The sequence below is a fragment of the Erpetoichthys calabaricus genome, chromosome 1, assembly GCF_900747795.2.
Source record: "Erpetoichthys calabaricus chromosome 1, fErpCal1.3, whole genome shotgun sequence".
Taxonomy (NCBI): Eukaryota; Metazoa; Chordata; class Cladistia; order Polypteriformes; family Polypteridae; genus Erpetoichthys; species Erpetoichthys calabaricus.
In genome coordinates this window covers 122,489,898-122,504,715 of record NC_041394.2, presented here as the reverse complement: position 1 = coordinate 122,504,715, position 14,818 = coordinate 122,489,898, and the positions used below count along the sequence as shown (strand labels likewise).

The following is a 14,818-nucleotide window of genomic DNA, read 5'->3' as shown; positions in this document are numbered from 1 at the left end:
AGTTCACCTTACTTGCATATCTCTGAGTTGCACAACAGAAGAAATCCAGAGTATCTGGGGAAATACACTTTAAAAATACAAGTACATTCAGAATTAACACAGACTACAGCAGGTATTTAGGCCTGCTAAATTATGCAGTACTGTAAACAACAGTATTAGAAAGTTCTTTTTTTTAGGAGATTTCAACAGAATGGGGTAGTCATCTCCTAATTAGACAGGTTTATTGTACCACAAACAGTATTATTTTAAAATTAAAGTGTTATCATACCCTGGCATTTGACAACCCCACTAAAAGTGCTGGCACATTACAATTGCTGACCTACTTTAACCTTGGGACCTTTGAAGTGTAAACTTCCATCCTACAAATTTCTGTATGCTCTGACAGAACTTGCAGTAGGTAAGGACTGGAACACTAAAAGTATCTCGGGTAACAAAAAGATTAATTCCGTTAATGATCAGTGGGTTTTTCCTGGTAGAGCCTAATGTGGAGTGTATGGTGAATGACTATTTTTACAAGCTAAGTATAAGTACATCAGCAGAACTAATGCTGGACAAACAGTTGCACTGTGTCTCTGTAATTGCAATGTGTTCACCACAGAAATGTGCTCTATAAAATATTTTTTTGTTTATATCAGGGGGTACAACCCTTACAACCTGATAGAACCAAACACATAAAGAATTATAGAAAGATACACATCAGATGAGGCAAGTGGTGAATCTGTACTATATACTAGTGCTAGTGCAACTTTACTTCACTGCACACTTTAGATCACAGTGGTGCCCTTGAAAGAATTTAAAAACAGAATTCTGAATTAAAGGGGTTAATTACAAAGAAAGAAAAATCAAGCTTTAAAGTCTGAAAAAAGGCAAGAGGAGATTCTTAAAGGGTAATAAAGAAGATAAATGTGGCAAGCTACAATTGAACTAACATGATGAAACTGAGGACAGGCAAATTCAAGACAATAAATCAGAAGATGTTTTCCACAGGTGAGTATTTTTATCTAGAATGGTTGTTTATCCATTTGTTTCTTTGTTTTTTTATTGCATTTTTGGTGCCATATTGCAACAATCAGATTCATTACTAAAGAGAAGGCACACATGTGCATAATGGCCTTGTTTAACATTCTTATGTTTTCAAGTGTACTTGTTTGTGCCTACTTTTATATAAACAATATATGTGGAATAAAGTAAATACGACAATTGAACTCAGTGTGCTTTTGATTATCATCCCAGTTTATTGTATTTCTGAATCTGCTTTTCAGTTTTACAGAAGGGAAGAGCCCTATATGTATTTTTTTTTTGCCAGGAAATTTGATGATTTATCCTGGTATAACCCTGGGTTTACAAAAATTAATTACTGACAAATTTTATATTTTAATGGAGGTAGTACTCAGTTAGAGTACAAGGATTGTCTTTTGCAGTCAGTTTTACACATTGTATAGTAGATCATTTAAAAGTCAATTTAAGCAATAATAAGAACATTAAAAAACAGCAAGCTTCTTTTGTCTTGTATACTTTTTATCTTTTTGTTGATGTATATTCAAAAATGGTCATATACAAGTTTTGCCACTTCTATGAACTCGTAAGAAATGTTCCAGTCACATCTCCTCAACCTCTGTAGAAACACTTTCTCAAAAGGACTGCTTTTTCACTCCCTTTTGTCTTTCTCACCATTTGTGCTTGTGTGTGGGTGTGTGTGTTTGTGTGTGTTGGTATGTATGCATGTGTGCATAAGTCTGCGTGCATAGGTCTTAAACTTTAATTCAGGGAAAAAGTTACAATGAATCAGTTGGTAAAACAAATTCTGCATTTCTTACAGGGTCATCATACAAATACTTTGACGCACCAGTGACCTAATTCTTCTTTGCTAAAATCACGAGTAGATAGTCCTCTGCTGAAGAGGCCCTTGACCTGATTTTGACTCCTCAGACACTGAAGAAAACCTTGGAGTATGTGAAACAGGGAGCATTTTTTGTTAAAAAAAACAACCAAATAACTTTCTTCTGTTCACTATACAACCATCACCATCAGAGCAGGATAGCAACTCAAAATATGCTAAGGAATATCACAGGGCCTAAGACATTAGTAATTTCACATGCACAAGATATTGCCTCAGTCATCCAGCCATTGAAAAAAATCTTAAAGATAACTGACATTGAAGGTGTACTCAAATACGGATGAGACTGAAAGAGGATCAATGACACAATTCAGCATGCCTACATTGACATGCTGATTTTGGTTAGTATACAGTATATAGATCCAGAGGAAAATCTGAGAAGACACTTCATACTTTCTTCAAAAATGATCATATTTGACAACTGAGATCTAAGATCTGATAATGTGTCACAGACAAACTGGAAGCAAAAGATGTTTGGGACAAATGGATGGAATGGCTGCATCTCCTGTGCAACCTTTGGCCTGAAGTCACAGTGGATGAGCATCTAGTTCCATTTACAAGCAAGTTATAATTTTCATGTCTAGAATTCCTCTTATTGTTGGTCTTATTGTTTACTGCTATACATGTAATCATAATGTTACTCCTTTGATAAGCTGACAGAAAACATTTCTATCATATAATAACTCAGTATTAATTATAATAGAAATAGATGTTTGTTCCAAATGCAAAATAGATTAAAAAACAGGTTTTATAATAGGTGGAAATTTTAGATAATTTTTCACTAAAGATAATGGATGCATGCAGAATTTAAAACCAATGGGAGAGCTAAATGCTCTCCTTTCCTCTCTGTTCTGGGAAAATTCGCACAAGGACAAGTTATATACAGTATTTACATTCACAGGATGCAATTATAAGAAAACAAGGCATCACAGTGTTGCAGTAGTAGCGCTGCTGCCTCGGAGTAAGGAGACCAGGGTTTGCATCCCGGGTCTTCCCTGCGTGGAGTTTGCACATTCTCCCCATGTCTGGGTCGGTTTCCTCCTACTGTCCAAAGACATGAAGGTTAGGTGCATTGGCAACGCTAAATTAGCCCTGGTATGTGTATGTCTTTGCCTTGCAATGAACTGGCACCATGTCCAGGGTTTGTTACTGCCTTGTGCTCTATGAATTTTTCTTCTGGTTAACTTTTCTTCTTGTTAAAACACTAGTTTGATCTCAAAGTTCACATTACTTAATTGGCTATACTACAGATGCACAATTAATATTAATAAATCTGATCTGAATGTCCATATTAGAGTTTTTTTAATTCTAGAATTTCTTACTGTTCTCAACTCACTTGGTCACAGTGTAGCATGAAAATGTCTTGCCTCATTAACAGTCTTGACTCTCTGCCTGTACTGACAAGTTCATGTGTTCACTGTAAGATACTTCATTTAGTTTACCAATGAAAAACAATCTAGCTTTTTGTCTACGACTTTTCACTCATTGACTCTTCATTCAGTATTTTAATCTTGACAAGCACTGACCTCTTGTTGTTGCTATCTGGCCTGAATTTTGATCCTACATTTTCTCCTGTCTTCACTGTATTATCGATTCTCAGTCAGTTCCAAATGGCGCTTTCTCTTACCCTACTCCTCTCCCCTTCCTCCTTCTTAACTTTTCTTTCCCTGATATCTCTATACTTCTCATTCTTTCCAGCCTCACCACAATTCTTGATTCCTTGAATATCCATTCTATTGATATGTCTCATGTCAATAAATCACTCAATTGATGCAGGTATTTTGCCTGTTACTTTGGAATAAATCACATATTGGGCAACAGCGTCAGTAAGTGTGGATGGGTACATGTGTGGACCCTTGCCATGCATGTAAATATATTTAGAAATAAAACTAAATGAAAATCAGAAACTTATACTGTTAATGATAAAGTACAATATTATTTAAAAAAAGACTATTAATATCACAAGAAAAAAAACAGGGATACATTCAAAATAATAAATAAATACATTTATAGGGTCAAAGAAATCTATTCATGTGGAGAAGAAGGAACAGTGGCAAAAAGCTACTACAGTCCTAGAAGTGCTTTTTGAAAATGGTGTCTTCAAGAGACATCTTAATATACAGTAAGTAAAATGGTAGTAATTCAGATTGAAATGTGGAGCTCATTCCACAGGTTAGAGATTAGGATTAGAATTTTGAACCAGACACTAACAGCCATTGGAAACTAGATAGGGAACTAAACAAATGAGTGGTGTGGCTGAACTTGAGAAGAGAATATTCAAACTACTTGCACTTTTGTTATGTTCCTAGTTTATCATCTAGTCCTTGGACCGATTTCAGTTTTCTGCTTATTACACTCTTCTTAAGACCGTATTTTCTGTCGCCTGGTAAACTTGCCCTTTCTTGACAACCATTGGAAAGCATGTATAGTTATTTCTGTATGCCATCTGTGGTAAAGACAATAATATTGATATTAAATGTACTAACTTACAAAATTTATTTACATTAAGTAAATTTCTAATGCAAATTGTAACAGTTGCTATGACTACTGACATGTCTTTGATTTAAACTGTGTTTATCTATGTGTATTAAAGAATACTAAATATAGAATACCTTAAGATTAAATACACAGGTGCTGTTAATGGAAGTGAGTGTAAAAAATATGCTTGTGAATAAATGTTTTCAAAGACACATTTTAATATCTTATAATTTTTAGTGAGCACCATCAAAGGAAAGATGAGAAAGAAAACATTTAGTTAAAGTGGCCAGCTGTTTACGTATATCACACCATTCTGTTTACAGCCCCAGCTGTTCCCTTTTTTGAATTAAAGATCATAAATGTATAGCATATGCTTAAATATGGGATACAATTGACAGTCGCGGCTGCTCTGTGCTTTGTTTCTCAGGAAAAATGCTTGCGGACAATTCATTCCTGTCACATTTTCTGACCACACATCTCGAACCACTTCTCGTCAGCGACATTTTTTTTTTTATACTTCACTGATTCTTTTCAGAACCATGCCTCGAGTCAACAGTGACCTTTGCAGCATCAGTTCATCTGACTTGATAACATTCTTTCTGGTCATAGAGGAGGCACATATTTCTGGACCTCTGGAAAGGCCAGGGCTCAGAGCACAAGATCTCTAGGGATGGTGGTAGGCAAAAGAAGTGAAGGAATAAGAGCTTGTCATAATCAGATTTGCAGACCTTATCCATCTTGTCCTTATTATTGTATAAGGGTAAACCCTGAATAGCTTACAGCAATGAATAACAATTAATGAAGTAGGTCAGAGCCAAACATGTTACACTCTCACCTTTTCACTACAAAACTAGTTGTCTGGGCTATGGACACTCAATATAAAAATAGCCTAATTGTTCTAATGTTCCAAATAACTTTTATTATGGGATATCTCTATATAGAGTTTTAAAGAAAAAGACTGTAAACATTATAGTTAAATAAAGTAATTTGTACCATTTAAAAGTAATTATTGCCTTTGCTTTCATTATCAGACTTTAAAAAATTCTTATTTTGAATTTATATTTATTTATTTATATATATATATTTTTTGGCCTAATGTAGTCATTATAGTTTAGCCAGGGCTCAGTCCTTGATCCCTGTTCTCTTTGTCTCTTTTTCTATGTTTTTGTTAAGTTCTGTAATTTGATGTGCTGATATTTATACTGTGCTGTCTCACCCTGATGTTTCCTCAGCAGGACAAAATGTAGACATGAAGTCCAAATATCAAGTAAACACTTTCACAAACGGTACAAATATAACAGAACAAGTGCGCTTCTATTCAAGAATATAACTGCAGAAAAAAAACCCGTGTTAGGGTGCGACATTGACACCCTTTTGATTCGACCACTTTGGTGGTACAACAGTAACAACTGTTGACTGGTAATCAAAACTTCACAGGTTCGACCCCAGATGACTCCATTTTGAGAAGTGAGCTGCTCTTATTCTTGCTATTTTAGAATAAAAACATACATTTGATTTGAGTCTACATTTTGTCAATTATTACTAAAACATGAAAAACGTTTCTGTTTTAACGATATGTTTACATAGATTGTTGTAGACACGGAACACACATGAAATACATGTGTTCCAAATAACGATATAGTATTAATAAAAGGTGTCATTTTGCTTGACTTCTCACTCTATACAACTCTAAGCAACTGACATGCAGGTAAACAGACTGGAGCTGAGAAAACTTTGCGGTGGTGGGGGGATGTGATAGCAAGCTGCTTGCTGCTTATTAACACATTTACAAGACAAAAGACACTGATTGAGAGGTGCAAAGGGATTTAAGGTGGGATGGATTTCCGAGTTTTTTCATAGGCTTTGGTAATTCTAGTGTTAAGCTGATAGGGATGTAGGACTTCAGAGTGTTAACAAACAATTGGGTGCATGTGAATCACTGGATAGCCAAGTGGCATTCAAAATGCCAGAGCTGTGCGCCACATTGCTACCATGTGTTTTTATTAAAAAAAAACTGTGCAACACCATGGACCCAAATGCAGCTTATCACATGGCTTTTGTGTGTGGAATCTGCAGCACTACAGGACAGCCCTCAGTCCTATATATATGGTGAGTATTACTGCACCACCTATGCTGAGGCATTAGTTTCCCTGCTTATGTTCATTAGCTCTCTTTCTTAGATTTCAGTTCTCTTTTGAATTTTGCAATGCTCTCAATGGATTTTCCACTTAAAAGACCTTCACCCTCACTAAAGTTGTTGTTGTTAGATTTTTGGATATCGACATTGTACTCTTTTGAGATTTCCTCTTTCCGTATTTCTTCTTTTTTAATTCTCTGACAAATAAACTTGTTACTTTTTTCTTTTTTAGGGCAAGGGTTTCCATAGTTTGTTTCTCTCATTTTTGGGATATACAGTATAAGCTGTGACACTTTATTTCTTGACACAAAGCCTGCCTGAGAGTAAGGTTTTGATTTTTGAAACTGAGGCTTAGTTTTGATAGTGAAACCTTTGAGGAATTGTGTGTGAGCTCAGAATTCATATTAGCTTTCTTTTAAATGCAACACTGACATCCAGTTATACCCATTAATCAATTCATTTTTCTCAAGTGATTTTGTAAACTGTATATATATATATATATATATATATATATATATATATATACACAAAATATTTAAATATATACACACATCTCTCTAGTTTACCATAAGCAGCTTGCCCTTTCAGCCATCTTTCCTTTCCATCTTTCCATCAGTGCTGCATTTTGGTGTAAAAGAGCTTAAACTTGCTGCCTATTTCATTTATCTCCAATTAACCACATTAATCACAATCATGTAAGATTGCTTTGTCTGTTCTCCAAGATTTAGCTCACTTTTGCCTTGCATATATATCCATGTAGCATCAAGAATTTATGGAACTTGCTAAAACCTATGTAAATGTTAAACACAAGCTAACCTGGCTTTCAATGTGGGCAACTGTCTGGAATAAAAGGAATGATACACCAGGGAGAACCTCCTAAGCTGAATGCACTTAGTATATAACAAAAATGGGAAGCAAAACCAGTATTATTTAGATATGTTTGTTAATTAGCTGTATAGTCAACAATTCCAAATTAATATGCCAACCCAAAGAAGAATATTGTTCATATATCCCTGACTGTATTATCCCACTTCCTATGTCTCTAGATGCTTGTGTGCATTCAGTACATAAAGCATTCAGATTTTAATTATTTGCATGGATTCTTCATTTATTAAAAAGGATTTCACAAAAGCCACTTCATATGTGATCCAAGATTCCCACCTTCAAAAAAGAAATATCGGAAATAAAAAAAATTAAAAAATGGTAGCATAGCATTCTTCGAGGTTAGGCTCAAAACTTTAAAACATGGATTTTAAAGAAGTTCTAGATATAACACTTACTTATGATAAACTAATATAAACAATGTCATCATAATGTAACACAAATAAACACAGACAGAAAGTGGGCTAGCATTCATACTTAGCCAGTGATCCAATTACATGCCACAGCTCCATCCTAAAATGAAATTACTATAAGTTAACCATTTTTTCTTTAAGTTTCATAGTATAATTTTACTGGCTGGTTAAAGGTAAGTCAGTTTCTAAGCCAATAAACATATACGTAGTATTATGTAGTACTCTTTCCTAGGTTTCTCTTAAATTTTTTAAAGTCCTTTGTAATCTAATAAAAACTTCAAAAGGCTCTTTTGCATGCAAGAAGCAACCCAATTCTGTCTTGCATACAAAGGCCTTCCATGTACACTTGCAAAATGTGGTCAATAGGAAATATACTGGATGTTGGTTTAACACAGTGTTTCTCAACCTTTAAGTATTTGTGACCTTTAAGTATTTTTCATAACAGTTTTAATCGCGTCCCCCTAACATTTTTTTGAAAGGAGCCCACTAATATCAATTTGTTCTTTTTTAATTAATGATATATCATAGATGCATATTTTATTATACCTACTTAACTTTTATCGACATTTATCTAAATCTATATTTATTTTTCTAGTATCAGAATGTTGCTTAAGTTAATTTGTTTTGGATTCAATAGATGTATTTTTCATATTTTCGATTTTTGTTTTCTTTTTTTCACATCTTTGTGCCCCCTTTTTTGTTACTTGCCCCACAGTTTGAGATCCGCTGGTTTAACATGTGAATTAAATAATGTATACTTCACAAAATGCAGATACATATCTGTGGTGCTGTGTGTTCCCCTGTTTTGTCCTTATTACACTGCTCAACCCCCAGTATTAAACTATTAAACAAACATAACTGAGATGAGGCAGTGTACATATCAGAAGTATTCAAATTCAGTCTTTTTTCATTTTTGTTTGTATATATACACTTTTGGTTAAAAATTTGCGGGACAGTGTTATTCAGCTTGTTTAGACAATTACCAATTACATGCAATTTATTTTACAATTATGCAGCAATCCATTCTGCATTGTTTTTGTAGTCTTAGCCACAGAATGCTTTCCACACAGACTGAGCGATCAAGCAGCACTTGATTGACAATTTTGTCACACTATCCTAAAGCTCTTTTAACTGCTGATTGAGCAAGGCCGATCTAGACAGTCGGCAGCCCTAAAGCATTAAATAGCAACATTGATGAATCTTTAATGCATATAATAGCTTTCACTGCCTTTAGCAATTTCAAAAAGCTTTAGACAGAAGAGGTTGAACGCTGTGTCTTTATTTACTCATACTGTGCTATAGACTTAATTTACTATTTTCAAACAATTTAAATAATAATTTCTTTTCAATTACTTATATTTATGTTGCTATTCACATCATTTTGTAAAGTCACAAGGGAAGTGACAGGACAGTTATGCAAATGAAATTTAACCAGGCACCTTATCAGCAAAGCACTTTTTTTTCTTTCTGAAAAGCAGGAAGTAAGAAAGTGAAGTGAATGGTTAATCCTAATACTTTGTGTTATTGACTTAACACAATGTGTCATTTTGTTATCTATTTATTTGTTTAATGGCTGGAGACCTATTATTCCCCTAAGCTCTCCCTAGCAATATATTATTTGGTGGTCACTCACATGAAAGATGCTAGCCATCTATTAGGTTTTTATGCATATATATGCAGATTTATTTATTGGTTTATTTAACTTATGGCATCATTAATAACATAAAACAAATAACAATATTTTTTACCTGATTAATTTAATTCAGGGCTGCAGGATACCAAATGGTTAGCACAAAAGAAAACAGGATTAATAATCTTGTGAGAATGTCAAAATGATTTCAGTTATACTTTGCAAAAGTATGTTCTGCAGTTGTCAATATTTGTGTGAAGAATGTGGAAGTAATGAAGTATTAAAAAAAATAACAAGATCATGCCCTGCCACATCTCACATAGTACAATTTTCAGCACAAAGTGTGATATACTGCTGTTCTGCTGTCCCATATCTGACAATTCAGGTTTCCTTTAAAAAATAATGTGTCATTGCAGTTCTGCTGTAGAGCTAAGCCTTGCCACACAATGAAATTCGAATTCATGCTTATATTCATTTTTAATAATGTGCATTGCAATATCTGTGCAAAGTTATAATTTTAAAACAGTTGCTCTTAGATCTCTAAAAGCAAAAGAAATATCATGAAGTTCTGACAGAGAGATTAAGGTTTAACATATAATTTCTCTATACAAGTTCACCCTTTTTTCTGATTATGATATTGTGATACAATTTTCCTAATCCATAAGAAACAGCATTTCTGTAAAGATCTTGTTGACTAAATTATGATTGTGAAGATGTGTTCGGGTCTATCAGATGTAATGTAGAAATTCAAACATAGAATGCTTATTCTGGTAAGAAACTGATACTGTACATTTATTTTTTGAAATCTAAAATGTATTTTTTCAGCATTTCAAATACAGTGTGTTGCCGCACCCACTACATGATGAAACAACTCGGGATCCAAGTTGGCAACCCCCCAGGCAGACACACAGTCCAGTCCCACCCTCTGGAAATGACCCTCTATCTACCGCAGCCAGGTGTTACATGGGCGACCCCTTGGCCTGGTCCAGCCACTCAGGTCCCCAACAATGAGGATCTTATGAGCTGGATCACCCTTGGGGAAATGCGCCACATGGCCATAGTGCCATAACTGACGCTCCCTCACAATGCAGGTAATGTGCCTCATTCAGGACTCCATGAGCATCTGTTAATTCGACACAAACTCAAACCAACAGTACCCAAGGATTTTCCGGAGAGACACAGTACCAAAGGAGTCCAGTCTTCGTCTCAGGTCACTGGATAGCATCCATGTCTCACAGCCATATAGCAAGACAGGAAGCACCAGGACTATAAGACTTGGACCTTTGTCCTTTTGCATAGCTATCAGGAGCGCCACATACCCCATTCCAGCGACCTCATGACCCCCCACGCTCTCCCAATCCGTCTACTGACTTCATAGGAAGAGTCACTAGAGACATGAATGTCACTGCCAAGGTAAGTAAACCTCTCGACAAGGTTGACACTCTCTCCACAAACAGACACACTGCTGATGGCTGTGCTCAAGAGGTAATTTTTTTCTTTTTTTCTCTCTCAAATACAATGATGAGCTAAAATGCATAGAATTAATCTTTAGAAGAGTCGGTGATCTCTCCCTACTACAGTAATCCCTCCTCAATCGTGGGGGGTTCTGGAACGCAACCCCCCACGAAAGGTGAAAATCCGCGAAGTAGAAACCATACGTTTATATGGTTATTTTTATATTGTCATGCTTGGGTCACAGATTTGCACAGAAACACAGGAGGTTGTAGAGAGACAGGAACTTTATTCAAACACTGCAAACAAACATTTGTCTCTTTTTCAAAAGTTTAAACTGTGCTCCATGACAAGACAGAGATGACAGTTCCATCTCACAATTAAAAGAATGCAAACATATCTTCCTCTTCAAAGGAGTGCGCGTCAGGAGCAGAGAATGTCAGAGAGAGAGAGAGAGAGAGAAAAGTAAAAATCAAAAATCAATATGTGCTGTTTGATCTTTTAAGTATGCGAAGCACCGTGCAGGAAGCATATCACTTGATAAAGCAGCCATATGTAAGCCCAGCAAAGAAGAGAGCAATGTGAAGATAATCTTTCAGCGTTTTTTGAGGAGCAGCCGTATCCTCTAGGGGTGCGAAGAGCCGCCGTGCACAAAATATATTTGAGGAGTTTTATTTAATACGTAATATGCGCTCTGGTTGGGTAGCTTCTCAGCCATCTGCCAATAGCGTCCCTTGTATGAAATCAACTGGGCAAACCAACTGAGGAAGCATGTGCCAGAAATTAAAAGACCCATTGTCCACAGAAATCCGCGAACCAGCAAAAAATACGCGATATATATTTAAATATGCTTACATATAAAATCCGCGATAGAGTGAACCCGCGAAAGACGAAGCGCGATATAGCGAGGGATTACTGTATTGTACAGGTTGTTGTAACTGAGACAGAGTTTATTTGCTTTTTGTAGCATCAAAACCCAGCAGAAGCACCTTGTTGGGTTTAAAAGTACAGGTAGAATTTCAGAGAGAATTGAGACCAGAAGATTGTCACATTGGAAATAACCGGCTAATATTCATAACCAGAAGGGTGAAAAATCTCTAGTAATGTAGTCAAAAGAAATCTGATAAATGAGAGAAGACCATTCAGTCCATCAAGCCCGTTTATTTAACTAAGAGCTAAGCTGTCCCAATATCGCATCCAGATACTTCTTAATGGTTATCAAGGCTATCACCGTCATACCTAAACTACTGTAGGATGGCAGTCGAGAAAACAGAGCAAAAGAGAGTCTATAACCAGGAAATCTTTGAGAAGAAATACACATGCAAAGTCTTTGAACAGCTGTTATCTCAGATGACAAGAAGATGACATGCACTTCCAGTCGATTTACCACAGTAACATTACGGCAACTGCCAGACACAATGGTGGCAGCCACAGGAAGCCAAATACAACCAAAGCAAAAACTAATGTCAGAAGAAGTGTTAAAACATCATGAAAACAAATTACTCAAAGCAAGAAAAATCATAACCATAGTCTTGCTGCACACAGGACAGTAGACATCTAATTAAAGATCACTTTTTTATTAAATTATGGCAAAGATTACACTCTCTTCAGCAAGACTTCAGTTTTGTGGTTAGAATAGTTTACATACAAATCATTTCACCCAAACAGATTATCTTGATTAGCACTTGCTTATACTCAGATAAACCTGCAAAGGTTAAATGGTGTTACTGAAACAGCTCTGTGACAATTCACATGGTTCACATACTGTATCTGTATCTGCACATGCAATGAACACCTCTGACTGTCTAAGCTATGAATTGTTAATATTGGAAATTCATCAAATAGGTAATAAAAAACTTCTTCTTCTTAAGATTAAAGGCACATCCTTTATTACAAATTTTACATAATCGTATCCTTTCCTTAGATTGAGAGACTCCTATCATAGTTGTGCACTCTCTCTCTCTCTCCATATTCTTTGTGTTATCTCGTCAGCTACTGCCACTGCAGCTCAAAGATACAATCAGATCTCACCTATCTTTGTTAGAGAATCTTTACGTCATGCCATCACTTTATGCACAGATGATATTTAAAATTTTGAATTTTTGAAAACTGCCCTATGGACATCCTACATATGCTGCTTAATATTTTTCCCTGTCTTTTCTGTTTCATTTTATTCAACACAGTGAAGTAACTGAGTGCAGGTGGGTCTCACAATGAACTGTACTTTGATATAATTTGTAGGTTAGATGCAACATCTAAAGAGTAGCCAAATTTGGATTGAGGTTATAGGTAGAGCTATTTCAAAGGTGCAACACATTTGAGGGATTCAGAGAACTCCATGAAGCTATAACTGCCACTGAAGACACGATGTTGTGATACATGGCTTTGATGACAACTTACAACTGTTGACTCCCTTTTGACAAAGAACTATTCAAAACATGTGCCAAACAGTCCTTAGGGGGTCACTTAATCCATCATCCCCTGTGTTTCCTAGTTTTTTAATCAGACTATCATCCCCAGAGCCAATTAGATTCTACAATCTCCAACTCAGATTCATGCAGGATAACACCAGCCTGATAAAGCTAAGTAGTAAAAGCCAGCAATGCAACTGGTGTGAATGCAAAGAACTTTACACTTTTGTAAAACATCGGGCTAAGTTAAAACAATACAATTAAAAAGTTTGTCATGGAAATTCCAGTCTAAATCAACTAGCACATAGACAGAGCTAATGAAAAGAAATATAACTTGGTTTTCAGAGGTGGTCAAATACTCTCCCTTGACTCCTACAGACACCCATTCTCATTGCTCTAGAGTTCAAATTCTGTGTTTGTTTGAGTTTTCTTTAGGTTCTCTGATTTTTCTTCCACATTGAAAATACATATGCTACAGTGCATCCGGAAAGTATTCACAGCGCATCACTTTTTCCACCTTTTGTTATGTTACAGCCTTATTCCAAAATGGATTAAATTCATTTTTTTCCTCAGAATTGTACACACAACACCCCATAATGACACTGTGAAAAAAGTTTACTTGAGGTTTTTGCAAATTTATTAAAAATAAAAAAAATGAGAAATCACATGTACATAAGTATTCACAGCCTTTGTTCAATACTTTGTCGATGCACCTTTGGCAGCAATTACAGCCTCAAGTCTTTTTGAATATGATGCCACAAGCTTGGCACACCTATCCTTGGCCAGTTTTGCCCATTCCTCTTTGCAGCACCTCTCAAGCTCCATCAGGTTGGATGGGAAGCGTCGGTGCACAGCCATTTTAAGATCTCTCCAGAGATGTTCAATCGAATTGAAGTCTGGGCTCTGGCTGGGCCACTCAAGGACGTTCACAGAGTTGTCCTGAAGCCACTCCTTTGATATCTTGGCTGTGTGCTTAGAGTCGTTGTCCTGCTGAAAGATGAACCGTCGCCCCAGTCTGAGGTCAAGAGCGCTCTGGAGCAGGTTTTCATCCAAGATGTCTCTGTACATTGCTGCAGTCATCTTTCCTTTATCCTGACTAGTCTCCCAGTTCCTGCTGCTGAAAAACATCCCCACAGCATGATGCTGCCACCGCCATGCTTCACTGTAGGGATGGTGCCAGGTTTCCTCCAAACGTGACGCCTGGCATTCACACCAAAGAGTTCAATCTTTGTCTCATCAGACCAGAGAATTTTCTTTCTCATGTTCTGAGAGTTCTTCAGGTGCCTTTTGGCAAACTCCAGGTGGGCTGCCATGTGCCTTTTACTAAGGAGTTGCTTCCGTCTGGCCACTCTACCATGCAGGCCTGATTGGTGGATTGCTGCAGAGATGGTTGTTCTTCTGGAAGGTTCTCCTCTCTCCACAGAGGACCTCTGGAGCTCTGACAGAGTGACCATCGGGTTCTTGGTCACCTCCCTGACTAAGGCCCTTCTCCCCCGAACGCTCAGTTTAGATTGCCAG

The 14,818-nt window shown here is 36.4% G+C and overlaps 1 protein-coding gene across 1 annotated transcript in view; it reads right to left on the bottom strand.

Annotated features, from left to right (window-relative positions):
• LOC114649561 (GDNF family receptor alpha-2-like) overlaps positions 1-14,818 on the bottom strand; it is a 435,940-nt gene that overhangs the window by 168,560 nt on the left and 252,562 nt on the right. The gene's annotated exons all lie outside the window — the stretch shown is intronic.